Source organism: Piliocolobus tephrosceles, chromosome 1 (assembly GCF_002776525.5).
Source record: "Piliocolobus tephrosceles isolate RC106 chromosome 1, ASM277652v3, whole genome shotgun sequence".
NCBI lineage: Eukaryota > Metazoa > Chordata > Mammalia > Primates > Cercopithecidae > Piliocolobus > Piliocolobus tephrosceles.
In genome coordinates this window covers 89,734,441-89,757,020 of record NC_045434.1, presented here as the reverse complement: position 1 = coordinate 89,757,020, position 22,580 = coordinate 89,734,441, and positions in this window count along the sequence as shown.

Here is a 22,580-nt window from a genome sequence, read left to right as displayed (position 1 = left end):
TAAATAATTGGCAAAGATTTCTCTAGATCATGGTTTATTCCTTCATAAATTCAGTGAAATGGATTAGACCACATCTGAGGTCATTTTTGGCTCTGAATTCCAAAATGAAGGCCAGCGCCTTAGGGTGAGCCACTGCCTCAGGCATTTACAGTTGTCTCAGCTATACCTGCAGCAACTGCAATTATCTTCAGCACATTTGAATCATCAAGTCTTCGAAAAGAATTGAATTTGACTTTCATAAAGATAAAAACTAACTCTTCACACCCATATTTTATTGGTTTATGGGATAATTAATTAAATTATACCTTACAAGAAAAACGGGCCGGGCGCGGTGGCTCACGCCTGTAATCCCAGCTACTTGGGAGGCTGAGGCAGGAGAATCACTTGAACCTGGGAGGCGGAGGTTGCAGTGAGCCAAGATCGCGCCACTGCACTCCAGCCTGGGCATCACAATGAGACTGTCTCAAATAAATAGATAGATAAATAAACAAACCATGTTATATTTGAGATGTGTTCCTTGTGTGTGCCTGCTCCTTGTTTTTGCAGCATCCATCTCCCCTTCTTCCTGAATCAAGCCCTGCTCTGCACTCCCCATTTCTTGGTGTTCTTAGTTCGGGTAGAGTTCTTCCCCAGTTCTAAGAGTCAAGGACACACCTGTGCCGAAACTAATGCATGCCCTGCATTCCTTTGGACACAGCAATTGGCTGAGGGTGGTCTTGTGATCTAAGCTGGTCAAAATAAAGGGAATCCCAGTACCTTTGCTGAAAATTCTGGGATAAAGGCAATTGCTTATTCCTCCTTCTCAGTGGATTGTAATCTGAGAGTTTGTAACCTTAGACATGCCAATAGCCATCTCAAGACAACAGGGAAGGTATCTGAGAGTGGAGCCAACATTGGAGAAACAGAGCCATGAAATTTTAAAAAGATACCAATTCCTAGTGCTACGCTAAGACCCTTGACCCACAGAAACTGTGAGACAGTGAAATTGTGTTGAGTAATTAAGTTTGTGGTAATTTGTTACACAATAACAGATAGCTAACACACAGTTGTAATTCTTAAGCTGTGCTAAAGCTAAAGCTGTGCCTTGACTGTGCAGCTATATGAGTCAATATGTCCCTGCTTTTGCTTAAAATAATTTAAATTGAATTTTCTATCACTTGCAACAACAAAAATCCTAGCTATGGGATATTAGGTTAAACAGATAAGCTGGGAATTTGAGAAAGAGAGAGCCGAGCTGGAGATATAGAATAGTATGTCATCTGCACATAGACCAAAGTCATGAGTTTGGAGGTTACCCAGGGAAAATAAGCAGAGAAGAACTTCCCAAAACATGGTCTCTAATCCACCTGCATCAAAATCGTTTGCAGGGAGGGTGTTTTAAAGGGCAGATTAGGAAATAAAGGCAGTACAAGGTAGTCTACTCCTTTGAAAAGGTTGTGAAGTGATGAGAAAGAAGAAGGTAGGATGTAGGGGTGGAAAGGTATCTTCGTAAATTTCTTCCGATTCCCATTATGTCAGTGTTCCCATTCTAAGCGCTATCTTTACTCTTAAATTCTTGCAATACAGCTTGTGGTGAGCGAATGCTAAGATAACTCCCAATAATCCCCCATTCTCATATTTACATTCTTGTGCAATCTCCTCCCCTGAGTGTGAGCAGGACCTATGACATGCTTGTAACCATTAGAATACAGCAAAAGTGATGGTATGTCACTTCCACAATTTGGTTACATAGGACTGTCTTCCATCTTGCCAGCAGGGTCTCTATTCCCTTCTCAGCTTGTACGTTTTAATGAAGCAAGTCTGGAGAGGCTGACATGGCAAAGAACTGAGGATGCCCCTGAGCAACAGCCAATTAGAAGCTAATGTTCCCAGGCTAACAGCCCTCGAGGAACTGAATCCTGCCAACAACCATGTGAGTTTGGGAGCGATTCTTTCCCAGTTGAGCCTCAGGTGAGACCCCAAGCCCTGGGCAACACCTTGACTGCAGCTTTCTAAGATACCCTGGGCTGTAAGCCCAGTTAAGGCATGCCCAGACCCTTGACCCACAGAAACTGTGAGACAGCGAAATTGTGTTGAGTGATTAAGTTTGTGGTAATTTGTTACACAATAATAGATAGCTAACACACGCTTGTAATTCTTAAAATACATTCCTGATGGTTCCCTAACAATTCCTGTAATGAATGTTATATTCCTTTACATTTTAAATCATCTTAAATTTATACTCTTCCTTAAAAGATTATCTGCTCTCTGCAACCAAAAAAGTAAAACAAAAGACTCCTCAACACTTCCACACCCTTGATTTGCTGCCTTAAATATTTCCCTTTGGTCAAAATTACTGCGCTTTTGTATGTGTCTACACCAAAGGCTTCTATTTCCTTTATTACCACTCAGTCCTGAATCCCTTGAGTTCTAACACTTGCCCTCAGCATTCTACTGAAACTTTTCCCTTACTAGTCACTGGCCCAGCAGCCTTTGTTCATCCTTCCTGACCATTGCATTATGCAATGGATATTTGAGTCTCTGTAATGTTCCAGACACTGTGCCAGGGCAAAGCAAAAAGAGTATGAGCATTAGGAAGCTGCTGCAGTATCCAGATCAGAGGTGGTGGTGGCCAGGAGAGTGGGTGGCTGGGGATGGATTCAAAGGATATTTGGGTGAAGCATCACATGGGCTTGGGGATTTGGTTGGATGTGAGGCATGAGAGAAAAGAGTCTGATGTCCAAGGCCAGGAGGAAAGGAAGGAAGCATCTAGCATGGGAAAAAGATGAAAGCCGGAAGACTCAGAAAGCCAGTTTCTTCGTCCTGCTTTGTTCTAGCCACGCTGGCAGCCGATTGGATGATGCCAACCCACATTGAGGGTGGGTCTTCCTCTCCCAGTCGACTGACTCAAATGTGAATATCCTCTGGCAACACCCTCATGGTAACACCCAGAAGCAATACTTTACCAGCTATCTAGGCATCCTTCAATCCAATCAAGTTGACACCTAATATTAACCATCACACTACCTCATCTCTCTAATGTGGGCACATTCCCAGGCCCTCATCTCTCTCTTTCTCTCTCTCTCTCCCTCTGCTTCTCAAGCTGGATCTTCTCTCCAAACTCAAACTGTGAATGCCCACTGGGCATTACTAACAGGACCAACACAATGTGCCCTCACTGGGCTCATTATCTCCTCCCCAAACCAACCCTTCCTGCTGGTGTCTCTCTCTACCACTCACTTTGCTTATAGGAGGTACTCCATACGGGTTTGTTGATCTGAATCTTGAATTAGAAGCTTAGTACCAATTAGATCTTCCTTATCAAAACTTGAGGGCCCAAGTAAAGGATTTCTGGTTAGTTCCCTTTAGCCTGGTGTCTTAAAGCCATGGCCAGTGATTTCTTTTTTTTTTTTTTTTTTCCGAGATGGAGTCTTGCTCTGTCACCCAGGCTGGAGTGCAGTGGTGTGATCTCAGCTCACTGCAATCTCTGCCTCCTGGGTTCAAGCAATTCTCCTGCCTCAGCCTCCCGAGTAGCTGGGATTACAGGCATGTGCCACCATGCCCAACTAATTTTTGTATTCTTCGTAGAGACAGGGTTTTACCATGTTGGCCAGGCTGGTCTCAAACTCTTGACCTCATGATCCACCCCCCTCGGCCTCCCAGAGTGCTGAAATTACAGGCATGAGCCACCGTGCATGGCCCAATTTCTTGGTAAAGTAGCAAACAGACCAGTAGGGTACCTGATATTTTTCCATCTCTTCCCTAGCTCGCTGTTTTTTTGGGGATAGTGATACTTTTTTTTTTAATACAGGGTGCACCTGCTAAAGGAATAATATGGAGACTTAATGACTACTGATTTTTTCCTTCTTGTGCTGCTAATGAATTAAGGAACACATCCAAACCATAGCAATAATTGTACTAAAATCCACTGTGAGTGTGATTTACGCAAGAAAGATAATATAGCAAAATTTTGATAAATATACATGTTTTAAGTTAAAGTAAATATTTTAAATATCCTTTGTATAAATATCCATTTTCACCAATTTTTTTAATTTAACCAAACCAACTACAGGTCCCTACCCTTTAGAAAAGAGGACCTCTACCATTTTGCAATAAACTATCTTAAGCTTCTCCCTGTCCAGTTCAGCCTCTTCCACTCCTTTCTCCACTCTGTGATCAAAGAAAGTTTTTAAAGGCAAATGTTCTGGTACCGCTCCCATGTGTAAAACCAGGCATTGGATCTTCTAAATATACAGAATCCCCTACAGCTCTCAAGAGCCTTTGTGGTCTGCTCCCTGCCCACCTTGCCAACCAAGGCTAGAACTGATGTCACAGTGATGTGCCTCTGTGCTTTGACACACGCTCTTCTTGCTGCCCTGAAAGCCCTTGGTCCCCTTTCCACCTGTTTCTACTTGTCCTATAGAGCAGTGTAACTATCATCTCCCCAAGAAGGCCTTTCCTAAGACCCCTATCCAAAGCTGATTTTAATGCTCTTATTCTATGCTCCAGAACACTCCATTCTTGCCTCTATCATAGCACTTGCCACTCTACTTACAGTGTTTTTGCTTGTCTGTCTTTTCTGTCTTGACTTTGAGTTCAAGAACAGAGACCTAATTAAAGGCATCTTTGTATTGCTAGTACTTAATGTGGTATCCAGTATATGGCAGCAAAAACAAATTTGTTGAGTGAAAAAAATATATGATACATGAATAAGTGATAAGAGAATGCTATACCAGATGTGGGACATACTGTGTGTATCGGCCTGGGTTCCCACAGGAAACACACGCACACTCAAAGGGGTCACTGAAGAGAATTTAATGAGTGCACTATTTACAAAGATGTAAGAGATAAGATAGATAACAAGAGACAGCAAAGGGTAGAGATAAGATAAACAACAAGAGATGGCAAAGCACCAGGACTAGCAAAATTAGGATGCTGTTCCCACCTCAGCCTGACTGGCAAGGGAGAAATCACTGGAATTCAAGAGCCATCGCCCAGGAAGAGGGGCCACTCACAGACGCTGTGGCCTTAGATGTAGAAATACAACCACTGTCAAACCACAGCCTGGCAGGAGAGACCCAGGGGAATAAATAGTGATTTCTCTCTCTTCCCACCTTCTGATCGCCTACAAATGCCTCCTGTTGGCCCACCCAACTGGAAGGCTGAGCTGGGCAGAGAAGCACCAAAAGTGGAGCTGGAGGAGCAAACAGAATATCTAGCACACTGCAGAAAACTGAGATTGGTGTTCTTCTACCACATGGTTACTCCTGCCACCAGAGAGTAAAGTGCCAATACTAATTCAAGTAGACTTTTTTTTTTGGTGTATTTTCTTAAGTTATTGAAAGTTTTAAATTTTCTTATTATGGTTAAATATACAGAACATACAAATTTAACATTGTTGCCATTTTTAAGTGTACATTTTAGTGGCATTAAGTGTATTCACATTGTATAAACATCACCACCAATACTTCTATAACATTCCCATCTTCCCAGACTGAAAGTCTACATCCATTAAACAATAACTCCCCTTTCTCCCCTCCCCGACCTCCTGGTCACCATCATTCTACTGTCTGTCTCTGTTCATCTGACTACTCTAGGTACCTTCTGTCAGTGGAATTATACAGTATTTGTCTTTTTGTGTCTGGCTTATTTCACTTAGCATAGTGTCTTCAAGATTCATTTATGTTGTAGCATATGTCAAAATTTCCTTCCATTTCAGGGCTGAATAATAGTCCATTGCACATATGTATTTGCGTGTGTGTGTGTGTGCGTGCACGCATGCGTGTGCCACATTTTGCTTATTCATTCATCTATTGATGGACGCTTGGGTTGCTTCCACCTTTCATTATAGTGCATAGTGCTATGATGAAGACAGGTGTACAATTCATGGTTTAAGTCTCTGGTCATACAACCCAGAAATAGAATTGCTGGATCACATGGTAATTCTATTTTTAGTTTTTGAGGAACCACCGTACATCTTTCCACAGTGGCAGCACCACTTTATATTCCCCCCAGCAATGCTTATAAGGTTTCCAGAGTCTCCACATACGCGCTAACACTTGCTATTTTTCTGCTTTTTTAAATAATAGCCATCCTAACGAATGTGAAATAGTATCTCATTTTGGTTTCCTTTCACATTTCCCTAATGATTGGTGATGTTAAGCATTTTTCAATGTGCTTATTGGCCATTTGTATGTCTTCTTTGGAAAAATGTCTATTTGAGTCTTTTGCCCATTTTGTATTGGGTTGTCTGTTTTTTGTTGAGTTGTAGGAGTTCTTTTTATATTCTGGGTATTAAGCCCTTATTAGATATGGGATTGCAAATATTTTCTACCATTCTGTAGGTTGCCTTTTCACTCTATTCATAATGTCCTTTGATGCACAAAAGTTTTTAGTTTTGATGAAGTCCAATTTACATGTTTTTTCTTACATCACCTGTGCCTCTGGTGTCATATCCAAAAAATCATAGCCAAATCCAACGTACATTATTTTAATGAAGAAAAACAAGAAGAAAAAAACCAAGCAAATATCTATCTCTTTTGATGGAGATTTGGGCCACGGTGGTAGGACTTCTGCCAAGATTTAGTATGGAGCAGCTATAGAAAGCCCCTTTCCTACCACAAATAATGCTGGATAACATAGAATCTTCCCCTTCCCCTCAAAAAGTTAAAATACTTGGTCAATCAAAAGGCAGAAAGAGAATTATTCAGGTGCCAGAAGCACAAAGGGAACTGATAGCTGTCACAGTGCCCCAGAGTGGAGGCCACGTGGCCCAGGCCATGGTGGAGAACTAGACCTGAACTCTTAGTGAAAGGAGAGAGCTGCTAAAGAGCTGCCCTGTCACTGATGGAGACTGGAAAGCTCAGTCCACCACCTCTCAAGACACAGAATGAGCCCTGGGGCGAGGCAAAGTCATCTGAGAGAAATCAGAGCACTGCACCTGTGTTCCCAGAAGGCATGGGGTACAAATACACACTATTAAAGAAATTAACCAAAAACTACCCCAGAGTTGTAAGGGCCATAAAACCCTAGACAAATGCAAAGCCACCTCATGGAGACGCCTCCAGACATTTGGAGGATGTCCACAGGAGATAAATACACTTAGAATAGGCTCACAGGCACATGAGGGATAACAAGTACATACAACAGACTAGAGATTTCGCACCGGGTAACAAAAGGGAGAGCAATCTGGAAGGATGTCAGCATAAGTGTGTTTAAAATGGTCAAATAAATAAAGCAATAGATCGAATGCATAAAACAAGAACAAAAGTATATGAAAAAAAAAGAACCTAGTAGAGACTCTATAATTGAAATATACAGCCATGCAAATGGACCCCAAAGCTGGGCATTCCACCACCAGTTTGTGGCCCAGCTCCAGCGATAGGGAAGAGGATCTCTCCCGGCCCCACTGCACCTCAGGAAGACCTCGGTGACTCACTGCACCCACCCACCTTACAATGACCCTATTGTACCATCCAGCAACCTGGTGAGAGATGTGTTGGGAATTCAGGCAGAGAGACTGAGAGGACCACACCTGTGCAGCAACTGTGATAATTCATGCTTTGTTTCTTGGCCCTCCCTAATCTCCTAAATCTCTCCCAGTCACCACCAAGAAAGAAGACTGGGAGGGAAAGGCAAGTCTGCACTGGCTGAAAACTGGATTCTGAGTGATTTGAGCTGCCTGTAGGGTTAGACAGTGAGGGCGGAGAGAAGCTGCAGTAGTCCTAGTTCCCGGCCCCACCGCTCTCCACCGAGAGAAACATTTCTGTTAGCAGATTCATATTTTACCCTCACAATGACTTAGTGTCAACATTATCACTAAACATGATCTGCAGAGTCACTAGGGATTCTGGTAGGAATGCAAACAAAGACAATGACTCAGGAACGTTGCAAGTCCAGTCCATAAAGAGACTAACTTCTGGCAAGGGAAGAAACACAAATGTGAAAGTTGGGGAAAGTATAAATATCATAGAAGAAGCGAAGGTTGCTTCATAAATGCTAGCTCACCGTTCTCCTCATTTCTTCACTACTAAGCATCCTCAGCTCCCTGTAGCAACGCTTTGTCCTCCCCATTGCTAAAATGGCTTTCCCCAGAATCAAACAAGTCCTTACCTACCTTATAGCCAAATCCAGCTGCAAACTGGATTCTGAGTGATTTGAGCTCAGCCGTCATCATCCTTGATGCTCAGCACTGGTGGATGTGGTTCACAGCCCACCCTCTTGATGCCTGCAGAGGTAGGCTCCATGCAGCAGTGAACTGAGGATTGCTCACAATGGGGACCCTAGCCCAGAGCAGGGCCTGGCACCTAATAGCCACCCTATGAATGCTCAGTGAAAGAAGGCGTCCACCGCAAGGTCCTGGGGAACCAAGAATTCCACTGTGGCCCGTACATTTTAAGTCCTAGAGGATCCTAGAATGGGAGATGTAAAAAGCCTTCAAAAGGGCCACTCTTTTAAACCATTATCCTGGCAGCTGAGTCATGTTTCCCCATCATGGACACGTCTAGAGGGCACCGCCTAAAATCATACACATCTCCGCACCCAGGACAGTGCAGGGGCCTTAGCCTGGGGCATATGGGTGGGCAGAGGGGGATGAACGATGAAAGCTGAAGAAGAGAAAGCAGGTGGAAGGGGGCAGCAGGGTGGGAACAGAGAGAGAAAACAAAGGGGATCAGGGAACAGGAGGGCAGAGGGGAGAAAGAGAGAGAGAGAGAGAGATACAGATCTAGCCACTGAGGAAAAGGCCGGAAGAGAACACTGTCCTCTATTGAAGTAAAATAACTTCCACCTGACCACGGCACTGCAGGTCCTGGGCAGCACACGCTGGCCATGCTGCAGTGTTTAGGACCTATGACATCTTCCCTTCAAATCCAAATCATAATAGAGAGAGGACTCTCTGTCCTCATTGAGCCAGCAATGCCTTGCAGTTTTTACCTTTTGGATCTGGTAACTTTCCATGTCTGCCCACTTTGTGGGAGGTGGTCCTTGGTGCACCAAACCAGGAGGAATCAGTGTTAGAGCTATGGAGACTCCACTGAAAGCCCTGGACCCTGGGTGTGAGCAGCGCCCCCATGGTGTAGGCCAAGAACTTGCAGCACTGAGGCTCCAGACACTCAGGTAAGAGTCAATCTCTTGGTGGGCAGCTAGGTCCCTGCAACCTTCATCTAGGTCTAAATGGGCATAGGGGTAGCTTTTCTATGGACAGGCCCTAGCCAGGTGTCCCAGGTGCCAGCTGCATCCTAGGTAATCCATTGCAGACCATAGGATTGCACCAATACTAATGCTAGTCTCTTTAGTGTTTTTAGGTGTGGCTTTTACTTCCCAATAGGCTGACTTCTGGTTGCAGAAATCTCACAGGAAGCAAAGACCACATGGTAAGGAGGGAAAGGCAGCAGCAGAGTGGATGCACCTGGGGTCCAACAAACCTTTGGCTCTGAACCTTCAGCTAAATGGGGGAATTGGGTGGTTTTCTTTAGATCTGTCCTGGCCTGGCCTCGCTGCTGCTCCCAGCTCCTGGGTCCATGGGAATCCTTGTGCACTGCCCTCAGGGTCCACAAGAAAACAGCATGGTCCTTCCCCATGGAACTCTCCTGTAGAGAAGTGGGGCACCTGGAATATTCAATTTCCTGGGAGACTGGGGGCCAATTGTTAGCCAGGGGAGACTGGTGGTTCCTGACTTTTGTTCACCCCATATCCGAGCTTGGCCTAAGGCTCGTGCTGCCCTGGCCTCCAGGATTGGTTGTGGAGGTTCCATCCTACAGCTGGAGCCATCTTATTTGGTCTCCTCAAAAACAGATCCTAATCACATAGAAATACAATTATGCTTCTCCTACTGGTGTAAAGTCTCTCTGAGCAGACTGGACTGATGATTTATATAGAATTTGTGGAAAGTGTGGGATTCAGAGACTGGTGAAGGGCTCAGACATAAGTGAGCTGGTGTTGATTGGTTGGCACTCAAAGCTGCTCATTGGACTGAGTTGCTTTCAACTCACTGACTTTCAGAAGTGAGGGGCTAGCACTGACTGAGGGGCTTGCAGAAATTTGTTCACCGAAGTGAGTGGCTGCATTAGGAAAAATAAACTCCACTACAGGTGTCCAATCCTATTCCCTGGAACCTGTGAATGTGTTACTTTACATGTCAAAGAGACTTTGGAGAGGTGATTAAGTTAAGGATGTTGTAACAGGCAGATTATAACCTGGAGAGCCCAGTGCCATCACAAGGGTGCATAGAAATGAGAGAGGGAGGAAGGACAGTCCATGTCAGAAAGATGCCATGTGACAATAACTTGAGTGTCCATGGCTGCTGTTGAAGGTGGGAGGGCTACCAGCCAAGGAATGTGGACAAACCCCACATGCTGGAAAAGGCAATGCCACAGTCTCCTCACAGCCTCCAGCAAGGAACGCAAACCTGCCAACAGCACATGCACTGTAGTGCAGTGAGACTTCTTTTGGACTTCAGATCGTCAGAACCCTAAGATCATAAATATGGGTTATTTGAAGAAGTTGTTTGTGGTCATTTATTACAGCAGCAATAAGAAATTCATGCAGGGCAGGCACGGCGATTCATGCCTGTAATCCCCAACACTTTGGGAGGCTGAGGCGGGCGGATCACCTGAGGTCAGGAGTTCGAGACCAGCCTGACCAATATGGAGAAACCCCATCTCTACTAAAAATACAAAAAAAATTAGCCGGACATGGTGGTACATGCTTGTAATCTCAGCTACTCGGGAGGCTGAGGCAGGAGAATTGTTTGAACATGGGAGGCAGTGGTTGCAGTGAGCAAGATTGTGCCATTGCACTCCAGCCTAGGCAACAAGAGCAAAACTCCATCTCAAAAAAAAAAAAAAAAAAAAGAAAAGAAAAGAAACTCATGCAGTGGGCACAGATGAATTAAGATGATTTAAAGATTTAAAGCCAGTTCTGGTGGCTATTTGTAACCATGGCTTCAGAATAATTACCCTTTTTCCAGGCATGTAAACTTTAAAATGTTTTAACTGTCATAATAAGTAATTAAGATGACACTGGAGATTGTCCCAACCGTCCCTGTACAAGGAGTCTAAGCCCTTACCCTCTGCTCAAGGCATCACAATGTCTGGTAGTGTGTGAGGATAGGTTTTGCACGGGTGATATTTGGGGGCAGGGTTAGGGGAGCTCAGTCACTGGATTTATCATGTTCCCCACAAGGATGGCTGCAGAGTGTTAGGAAGATGAGTGTTCTTTGTCATCTAGGCCATCTTGTTTCTGATGTCTCTTTCTATGCGTGAGGAATTTCCCATATTCCAAAACTATTAGGATCACATACTTGCTTTCTCAGCTTCCCTGGGGCCTGAGATGTGGGTAGATTACTAAGGTAAATTGAAACAGCTACTCCAACTTTTGATGTGAATTGAGAAATTAAAGGAATCAGCGCTGGGGAAATTCATTTGGGCCCCTGCAACCTAATAATCTCCACATCCCAAGATCTTTAATAACAGTGTCCAGGGCTGCAGACACAGAGAGAAGGGGAGTGAGAGGGAAGGAGAGAGGTGAGAGATGAAAGGAAAGGAGGAATGAGGGGATGGAGAAATGAAAGTGGGAAGGGAGGTATGTAGATGACTCTCCCTAAAGTCATCCGGCGCTGAGTTCACCTCAAGGCACCCGCCTGATTCTTTTGAAGAGAGTCACCTTCCACTTCTACCCAGTCTCTTCAAGGATCAAGTTACTCCACTCTCCATTCTGAAAATATAAGTTGGCTTTCTCATCCAGCCTCCATCCTCCCAGCGCCCCGTTCTAACCCAGTCCTGAGGTTAGAGAGAGAGAAAAAAAAAACCCAAAGCCTCAGTCTTAAATCAAACACCTCATCTTTCTATTGTACTTTAGTCAGCAACTTCTTCTCCTGAATTTTCTTTTCTTGTATTCTGTGTGGCAAGGAAAATAAAAAAATGGCCCTTTGGATACTATGAGAATGTAGAAGGAAGGATGTACATAGAATACACAGCAACTGGTACTCTGAGCAGCAGCCCTGAGAAGCGGCCCCGAAGCTATGTATCTATATGCATCACACATGCTTATACTTTTATTTTGTTCATTTAAATGGTATACTTTGCATACATTGTTTTACATCTTTTTTCTTTAAAGTTTTGGATTGGTGCAACAGACAATCCTAGAATCCCTCTCCATGGTGAGTAACCTGGGAGAAAGGTTAGGAACACAAGAAGAAGAGAAAGATGCGTTATTATCCTGCCTAAGATACCTGGGCACAAGTGGAAAAGGATCACGACGTCACCGGCTGCGGGTTGGCCGTGTGGGCTGAGTGACACTGAGATGCGGGTGGGGGCGGAGGATGGGTTAGACGGAAAGCAGAAGCCCTCGACGTCATCAAAGGGGTGTGTGTTATGTTGATGAGGCAGCGCAGGGGTTACCATTTTGTTGGCCACCTAAAGGCATTGTAATCCCCAGTGTTGTTAAGAAGAATTGTGTGGAATAGGATTTGTGGTGAGGCTTGGGAAGAAGGAGACCTCTGCGGAGAGTCAGGCAAAGTGACCAAGTGTGTACCATGACAGGAGCTTGAAGATGTGCTGTGGCAAAAGGTAACCCCACATTTTCTTGGTGGGGCAGATACTATGGTCAGTGAAATGATTTTTCCAGTTTAAGATTTATCTATTACAAATCCACTTTCTTGACACCTTGGGTTTCCACAACGTAGGAAATGCAACTGCAGGACTTATATTTGGGGTTTGGGGGGTTGAATTCTTTCTCTCCCCTAGCAATCACTTTTTTCACATGGCACACATTTCTTTCAATCCACCTTGAAACATCTCGTGGATATGATCTGCTCAACTTTTGTTTGTTGTGGTTGCTTTCAAGGTTTCTATAATCACTTTCCGCACCCTACTCTAACACACATACACATCTGTGCTACCCTCCTGTGAACATACTTTAGCTCCTGCAGATTCTGTCTCGCTGACCGGTGGCTTGCAAACCTTTGCTAACTGCAGCCAGGTTTTTTACATATCTCTCTTGCCCTCTTCTTCCTCCTGTTCCTCTTCCTTCTCATCTTCTATCCTGGGCACAGCAGTATCACTAACTTACAGGCAGTACCTAGTGCTGTTTTTGCTGCTTTATACTCACATTTTTTTTTTTCTGACAACAGAGAAAGAAACATCCTCTGAATGGAACACTTTCCCTTTCTGAGGCTTCTTGTGGAGCAAGAAGGACCTGGGAGAGGCTCTGGAAATCTTTGGCCCTGCTTCAGGGCCTGGGTTGCAGCCACAGATCTAGCAAAGATGGTGTCACTCCCTTGCTACCCAGGGGGAAGTCAACTTGGGCCCAGTGTTACCCATCAGGCCCCACTAGAGCTAACAGAAAGCTGAGACTTCCCACCTGGCTACTTTGATGTCATTGGCCATCCTTACTGTGGAGGACCTTTGGAAGAGTGAGCAAGATTAAGGCTGACATCTCATAGAGAGACACATCTCCCGAAGGACAGGTTTTCATCACAGACCTCACAGGAGCATCTGCTCAGCTCCTGGGGCCAAGGGTAATGGGCCTCCTGCACTCCCCCACATAGGGTCAAGCAAAAACTGTTTTTATAACCAGTAAAGTGCCTTTTAAATACAAGAATTAAGGGTTTTCTTAGTTCATGGTTTCACACAGTACAGAATATATTCTGAATTCTCTAAAAGTTCCTATTCGGCATCTAGATTGACTTTTTCGTACTTTGATTTTTAGAAATAGGGGTGCTGCAACCTCTATGAAGTAACAGGAATTACCAGGAACAATAAAGAAAAAAATAAAACAGACAAAATATACGAAAAGAATATGTTCAAGATCCGGGACATAAACCCGGAGACATGGGCACCTATTAGGTGACCCCTAAATTGTTCTAACTTACTGCCTTGAGAGGGTTTCCAAGTTAGGCATAGGAAGGGGAAAGTGAAGAGAAGCTCAGTGAACCTTTTGAGTTGAGGACCCTGAGCTGAGAGTCCAGGGAAGTTACGGTATCATAGAGTTCACAGGAAGAGCACTAGGGAGGAGAGAGCTGCAGAGAGTAAATCGGAGTAAGTGCAGAACATGACCCAGCATGCAGCACAGTGAGGGTCCATATGAGGGAGGCAATCAGGTTCAGAGGAAAACGCTTTTGAAAAGATTAGAGGGAACAGTGCCTGGAGCTCATACAGAGCTAGAATCATGCCTGTTTCCAAAAGGCAGACCGAAAAAACAAAAGGGCCTCAAAATTCACAAGGCACAGGGTAGAGAATTCAGGAAGGTTTTGTCTCAGTAGTAAGAACAGAATACTCCTGGACAGAGTACTGCTGTAGACCTCTTAACAAATCATAAAAGCAAGACCGGAAATGATCAAACTGTTTGCCAGCAACTTGACTGCATCCCTGAAGAAAACTCAAAATTTATAGGGACACAAAAATATGCAGCAACCAACAAGGTAAAATTCACAATGCCTGGCATTCTACCAAAATGTTTAGCCATATTAAAACAGGGAAATGGCCGTAATGAGGAGACAAATCAATCATGTTAAACTGACTCAGAGCTGACACGGGTGTTAAAATTACCAGAGAAGAATATTAAACCAGGTATTATAACTGTATTTCATAAGTCCCAAAAATTAAGGAGACAAAAGGAAGGTATAAAAAAATCCAAGCTAGCATTAAGAAATAAAAACTCGGGCTGGGTACAGTGGCTCATGCCTGTAATTCCAGCATTTATGGAGGCCAAGACAGGAGGATTGCTTGAACCCAGGAGTTAAGACCAATCTGGGAACATAGTAAGACACCATATCTACAAAAAATAGAAAGAAGTAAAAACTATGATATCTGAGAGGAAATGAACTGCAAGGGATTAACAGCAAACTAGAAAATATAGAAGAAAAAAATTGGAAATGTTAAGGCATAGCAAAGAAAAGTAGCCAAAAAGGAATGCTGAGAAAAACATAATAAAGGAATAAGCATCAATGAGCTGTGGAACAATTCAGCTGACCTCAGATATGGGTGACTAGAGTTCATCAAAGGCAAACACAGTGGCAGCAGAAAAACTCTTGGAAGAAATACTAATCTAATACTTACCAAGCCAGGTGTGGTGGTACGTGCCTGTGATCCCAGTTATTCAAAGGCTGAGGCAGGAGGATCATTTAAGCCCAGGAGTTTGAGACCAGCCTGGGCAACATAGCAAGACCTTGTCTCAAGGGGGAAAAAAAGCCACCTCCAAAGAACAAAAAACTAATCTTATCAAATGTAATAAAACTATAAATCCACAGATCCAGAAAACTCACCATAATCAAGCACTAAAAATATGAAGAAATGACACCAAGGCATATCATAAATTGCTCAATGATAATAAAGAAAATCTTAAAAGCAGTCAGATAAAAAAAAACACACGTGATTACATTGAAACAAAGATAATATAAGGATGACATCAGATTTTTCACCAGCCACAATGCACGCAAGAATACAGTGGAGCCACATCTTTAAACACTCAGAGACTGAAATTGTCCACATAGAAATCTATACCCTGCAAAATTAGCTTTGAAAAAACAAAGGTGAAATAAAGACACATTCAAACATATAAAATGTGAAAGAATTTGGGCTGGGCATGGAGGCTCACACCTGTAATCCCAGCACTTTGGAAGGCCAAGGCGAGGGGATCACTTGAGGTCAGGAGTTCAAGATCAGCCTGGCCAACATGGTGAAACCCCATCTCTACTAAAATTACAAAAATTAGCCGAGTGTGGTGGTGTGCACCTGTAATCTCAGCTATTCGGGAGGCTGAGGCAGGAGAATGGCTTGACCCCGGAGGCGGAGGATGCAGTGAGCCAAGATAGCACTATTGCACTCCAACCTGAGCAACAGAGAGAGACTCCGTCTCAAAAAAAAAACCAAAAAACAAAACAAAACAAAAAAAAGGGAAAGAATTTATTACCAGCAGAACTGTGCTCCAAAAAATGTTAAAGGACATCCTTCCTACAGAAGGAAACAGGTATGAGATGGAAATCTGGGTGTCCACAAAAGAATGTCAAGCCCTAGAAATGGCAACACATGAACAAATATATACATTTCTTTTCCTTATTAGTTAAAACTCTTTAAAAGGAAATTGAGGCCATGCCTGGTGGCTCACACCTGTAATCCCAGTACTTTGAAAGACTGGGGCAGGTGGATTTCTTGAGGCCAGGAGTTAGAGACCAGCCTGGGCAACATGATGAAACCCTGTCTCTTCTAAAAATACAAAAATTACACAGACATGGTGGTGCGCTCCTGCAATCCCAGATACTCAGAAGGCTGAGGCACGAGAACCACTTAAACCCAGGAGGTGGAGGATGCAGTGGGCCAAGATTGTGCCACTGCACTCCAGCCCGGGCAGCAGAGCAAGTAGATTCCTAAAATTCATGTGGAACCAAAACAGAGTCCACATTCCAAAGCAAGACTAAGCAAAAAGATCAAATTTGGAGGCATCACATTATCTGACTTCAAACTACCTGTAAGGCCATAGTAGCCAAAACAGCACGGTACTGGTGTAAATATAGGCACATAAACCAATGAAACAGAATAGAGAACCCAGAAATAAAGCCAAGTACTTACAGCAACTGATCTTTGACAAAGCAAACAAAAACATAAAGTGGGGGAAAGACACCCTATTCAACAAATGGTGCTGAGAAAATTGGCAAGTCACATGTAGAAGAATGAAACTGGATCTTCATCTCTTGTTTTGTATAAAATTCAACTTAAGATGGATCAAAGACTTAAGTCTAAAACCTGAAACCACAAAAATTCTAGAAGATCACATTGAAAAACCCTACTAGACATTTGCTTAGGCAAAGACTTCATGACCAAGAACCCCAAGGCAAATGCAACAAAAACAAAGATAAATAGATGAGACTTAATTACATTAAAAAGCTTCCGCACAGTAAAAGAAATAATCAGCAGAGTAAACAGACAACCCACAGAATGGCAGAAAATCTTTGCAAACTATGCATCCAACAAAGGACTGTGGAATTTATGACATAAAAATAAAATTCTTGGCCCAGTGCAGTGGCTCATGCCTGTAATCCCAGCAAATTGAGAAGCCAAGGCAGGTGGATCACTTGAGGCCAGAAGTTCAAGACAAGCCTGGCCAACATGGTGAAACCCTGTCTCTGCAAAAAATATAAAAATTAGCCAGACATGGTGACACACACCTCTAATCCCAGCTACTCAGGAGACTGAGGAACAAGAACTCCTTAAACCCAGGAGACAGAGGTTGCAGTAAGCCAAGATCACTCCACTGCACTCCAGCCTAGGTGGCAAAGTGAGACTCTGTCTCAAAAAAATTAAAAAAGAAAAGAAAAGAAAATTCTTGTAACAATAGCACAATGGCCAAGAAGGGACATATGGAGATATAATATTCTAAGGCTCTTACTCCATACTTGTTTCTTTGTTTTTTTAAAACAAGGTCTTGCTCTGTTTCCCAGGCTGGAATGCAGTGACATGAAAGTGGCTCACTGCAGCTGTCACCTCTTGGGCTCAGATGATCCTCCCAGCTCAGCCTCCTAAGTATCTGGGATTGCAGGCATGCACTACCACACCTCAGTAATTTTTAAGCTTTTTGTAGCAATAGGGTCTCACCATGTTGCCCAGGCTGCTCTTGAACTCTTAGGTTCCAACAATCCTCCTGCCTCAACTCCCAAAGTGGTGGGATTACAGGTGTGAGCCACTGTGCCCAGCCCTACTCTATATTTGAAGTGGCATAATATCACTACATGTTAGACAGTGTTAACTAAAAAATATATCATATAATCCCTAAAGCAATCACTACAATGACAAAACAGTGATGGGTAATAATGAGTTGAAATGGAATAATAAAAAATACTAGTTTAAAGCAAAAGATGGTAGAAAAAGAAGGAAGAGAAAGAACAACTTGAAAATTCAGAGCAAGCTAAAACTGAAACCTAGCCCTTTCAATAATTATACTAAATGTAGAGGATCTAAACATACCAATTAAAAAGCTGAGATTGTCACACTGGATAAAAACAAGATTAACTATATGCTGCTTACCAGAAATGCACTGTAAAAATGAAGCTACAAATAGATAAAAGTAAAAAGATGGGAAAAAATATTCTATGCTAAGCATAGTCAAAAGGAAAGAGAAGCAGCTATATGATACCAGGTGAAGTAGATTTCAGGGCAAACCATATTTCCAGGGATAAAGAGGGTGATTTCATAATAATAAAGGAATTAATTCTCAAGAAGATATAATTACCACCCCCCATGACAGAACTTGAAAACATATAATGCAAAAACTGATAGAACTGAAGGAGAAATAGATAATTCACCATATTGTCAGAGATTCCAAAGCCCCTCTCTTATTAATTGATACAACAGGTGAACAGAAAATTAACGAGGTTATAGCAGACATCAACAACACCATTAACCAACTTGTCCTGAATAATGTCTGTAGAACACAGCACCCAAAAATAGCGTAAGACATATGTTACTCAAGTGCACATGCACCACTGATCAAGGCAAACTGTATTTTGAGCCACAAAACAAGCCTCAAAAGATTTAAAAGAATTCAAGTCATAAAGATGTGTTCTATGATACCAATGCAATTTAGTTAAAAATCAATGGAAGAAAGACTTTTGGAAAATTCCTCCAAATATGTGGAAAATGGGTAAAATACTTATAAATTACCCATTGATCAAAGAATAAATCAATAGGGAAATTAGAATTTTCTTGAAAAGAATAAAAGTGAAAACACAACAAATCAAAATGAGGAAGGAGGATTTATAGCATTAAAGGTCTATATCAAAAATGAAAAAAAAATGCTTTCAAGTCAGTGACCTCAGCTTCTACTTTAAGAAACTAGAAAAGAGCAAATTAATTTTCAACTCAGAAGAAAGTAAAACAAAGGTAAAAATGAAAATCAATGACATAGTTTTCGGGGTAGGGACTATGTTGTCATTCCATACTGTTAGCATACAAGTTCACAGTAGTTCTTCTCTGTGGTGCTAACCTTTAGTGTTAACCAAAAGGTTGCCGGTTTGAGCTCACCTAGGAGCAGAACCTACTCATAACCTATCAAAGAGTTTTGAGCAGCTTTTATGTTTCAAGCAGCCACTTCATCCTGCAGCCCTCACTTCCTCCTCATGATTTCCTCCTTTCATTACCCAGGGTGTTCATGAAGCTTCTCCTTGCAAACTCGTTTCCCCAGATCTTTACATGGTGCCACTGCTCTCCTTGCACTCCCTAGAAGGCAAAGGCTACCTTCACTCACCCCATCTACCCTCCAGATTCCAGGGAAACTGCCAGGGTCAGAGGCTGAAGGCACAGGCACGGAATCCCTTCCTCAAGCATGTGACATCAGAAGTCACCTCCTAAGTCACCATTTGCTCTCACTCCAGGTTGTTGCATCTCCATACGCAGTGTTCATCACAGGATCACAGGACACCACAACCCTTTGATTTAGGGCTGTCTTGTCCTTACCTTCTTCTTTTCAATTACATTTACATACAATAAAATTGACCCATTGTAAATAAATGATTCAATTATATGGAGTTTCTCAACCTGTACTACAGTCCACTTTTAGAACGTGTCCTTTGCCTTCCCAAATTTTTCCACTGCCACTGTAGCAAATCCCACTCCCTCTTCTAGGCTCAGCCAACGATTTTTCTATTTTGTCTATAAATGTATCTTTTTCTCAATATTTCATATAAATGGCATCAAACAATATGCAGTCTTTTGTGACTAACTTGTTTTACTTAGCACAATGTTTTAAGATTCATCCATACTGTAGCAGTGTCAGATTTTTGTGCTTCTTATTGCTAAATAGAATTCCATTGTATAGATAATACCACATTTTATTTATCCATCTACCAGTGATGGACATTTGAGTTGGAGCTAATTTTTGCTATCATGAATAATACTGCCATGAACATTTTCAAAGAAGTTTTCTATGGACCTGTGTTTTCATTTCTCTTGGATAGGAATGAATTATTTTAAATCTGAACACACCAATTAAAACGATTTGAATTCTTTTAGCAGGCCAGTTCTTTTGCTGACTTTTAAAATTGTGGGTTTTCTTTTTTTTCTTTTTTTTTTTTTTTTTTGAGACATGGTCTCACATGGACACCCAGGCTGGAGTGCAGTGGCACGATCTCAGTTCACTCCAACCTCCACCTCCCAGGTTCAAGTGATCCTCCCACCTCAGCTTCCCTAGTAGCTGAGACTACAGATGCCTGCCACCATGCCCATCTAATTTTTTGTATTTTTGGAAGAGACGGGGTTTCGCCAGGTTGCCCAGGGTGGTCTTCAACTCAGATGATCCACCAGCTACAGCCTCTCAAAGTGCTGGCATTACAGGCATAGGCCACCACACCTAGTCAGTTGTGTTGCTTTATATCTTTAGGTATTGTGATAGAAGTCATTTTATTAAATATTTAATTGCAAATATTTGCTCCTAGTCTTTGGCTTATCTATTTTTTTCTTAATAGTATCATTTGAAGCACAAAATTTTTTAATTGTAATAAAATCCAACTAATTTTTTTCTCTTATGGCTTATGTTTTTTGTGTAGCGTCTTAGGACACTTCGCTTAACCCAAAGTCACAAAGATTTTCTCCTATGGATTCCTCTTGAAATTTTATATTTTACGTCTATCATTTAGGTCTGTGATCCATTTTGAGTTGATTGCTGTGCATGTGTGAATTTAGTCCCCAAAGTCCCCTTGGGGAGTTTTGTCCAGATATTGGCAGGGGAACTTGGTGGTAAGTGAAGTTTAAGAGTTATCCTCTCCTAGCCCAGGGAAACAGATTTCATACCCCTGCACCTGTTAGTGATTGGCTAAGTGCCTTAGGAGAGGAGAGATGAATGGGATGTGTGGGTCTCTTACTCCAAGATATGTCTCATTCTTTGGGAACTGGGTAAGGGGTTAATATCCAAAATATATATGAAACTCACACAATTCATAGCCAAAACAACAAACAACCTGATTAAAACATGGGCAAGGGATCTGAATAGACATTTTTCCAAGGAACACATACAAAATAGCCAACGGGTATATGAAAAGGTGCTCAACATCAGTAATCCTCAAGGAAATGCCGATCAAAATCACCCTGATGATATAACCACGAGGGTGGTTATTACCAGAAAAACAAGTAAATGTTAGCAAGGGCCTGGAGAATCGGGAACTCTTGTATGTTGTTGGTGGGAATGTAAATTGGTGCATCCATTACGGAAAACACTGTGGAGGCTCCTCAAAACATTACAAACAGAACTACCAAACAACCCCGCAATCCAACTTCTGGGTATATAATCAAAGGAAATTAAGTCAGTATCTGAAAGAGCTATTTGCAACCCCATGTTTATCACAGCATTCTTCACAGCAGCCAGGACATGAAAACAGCCTAAGTGTCTGCCGATGGTGACTGAAGGGTCACCTCAGAACTCACACCCACTAGGAGGGCATGTTGAAAGCATGCCCACTTGGCCACTTTTACAACTTTCTTCTGATCAGAAAGGCACCACCTCAACTGCCCAGTGGATAACTGCCTGGGAGCAGGGAGACCCCTGTGCTTGCTCACTTCCCCATTTACCTAATAAAAATATCCACTTTTTGCTCCAATGGTGAAGTGACACATTTAAAGCGGGATGTTTTGTGCTTCTTCCCCCAAGCTACCTTTGGAAATAAATTGACTTTTTTGTAGCAGGCCTCGCGCTTAATTGGACTCTACATGCGGTGAGCGACTAACCTGCTTTTGGTTACAGAATGAGTTTTAGAGATCTGATGTACAGCATGAGGACTACTGTTAATGCTGCATTATATACTTGAAGTTTGCTAAAAGAGATCATTTGTGTTCTCACTACACTGAAAAAGGCACTATGTGAGAAGGTGAGTATGCTAATTAGCCTGATTGTAAACACCCTACTATAGGGGTAAATGGAAGCCCTGAAGGGAGTGGAGCCATTAGTTAATTATGTATATGTATATCAAAGCATTATGTTGTAGACTTTAATAATATACCATTTTAATAAAATATTTCTTTCAACAAACATTAACAATACCATTAAAAAACATGAACTACATAGCAAAAGATGTGAACACCTGTACACTGAAGACTACAAAATATTGCTGAGAGCAATACAAGATCTTTGGAGGTCAGGTGTGGTGGCTCATGCCTATAATCCCTTCTAGGAGGCCAGGGCAGGTGGATCACTTGAGGTCAGGAGTTTGAGACCAGACTGGCAAATGTGGTGAAACCCCATCTCCACTAAAAATGTGGCACATATACACCATGGAATATTATGCAGCCATAAAAAAGGATGAGTTTGCGTCCTTTGTAGGGATATGGATGCATCTGGAAACCATCATTCTTAGCAAACTATCACAAGAACAGAAAACCAAACACCGCATGTTCTCACTCATAGGTGGGAACTGAACAATGACGTCACTTGGACTCGGGAAGGGGAACATCACACATCGGGGCCTATCATGGGGAGGGGGGAGGGGGGAGGGATTGCATTGGGAGTTATACCTGATATAAATGATGAATTGATGGGTGCTGACGAGTTGATGGGTGCAGCACACCAACATGGCACAAGTGTACATATGTAACAAACCTGCACGTTATGCACATGTACCC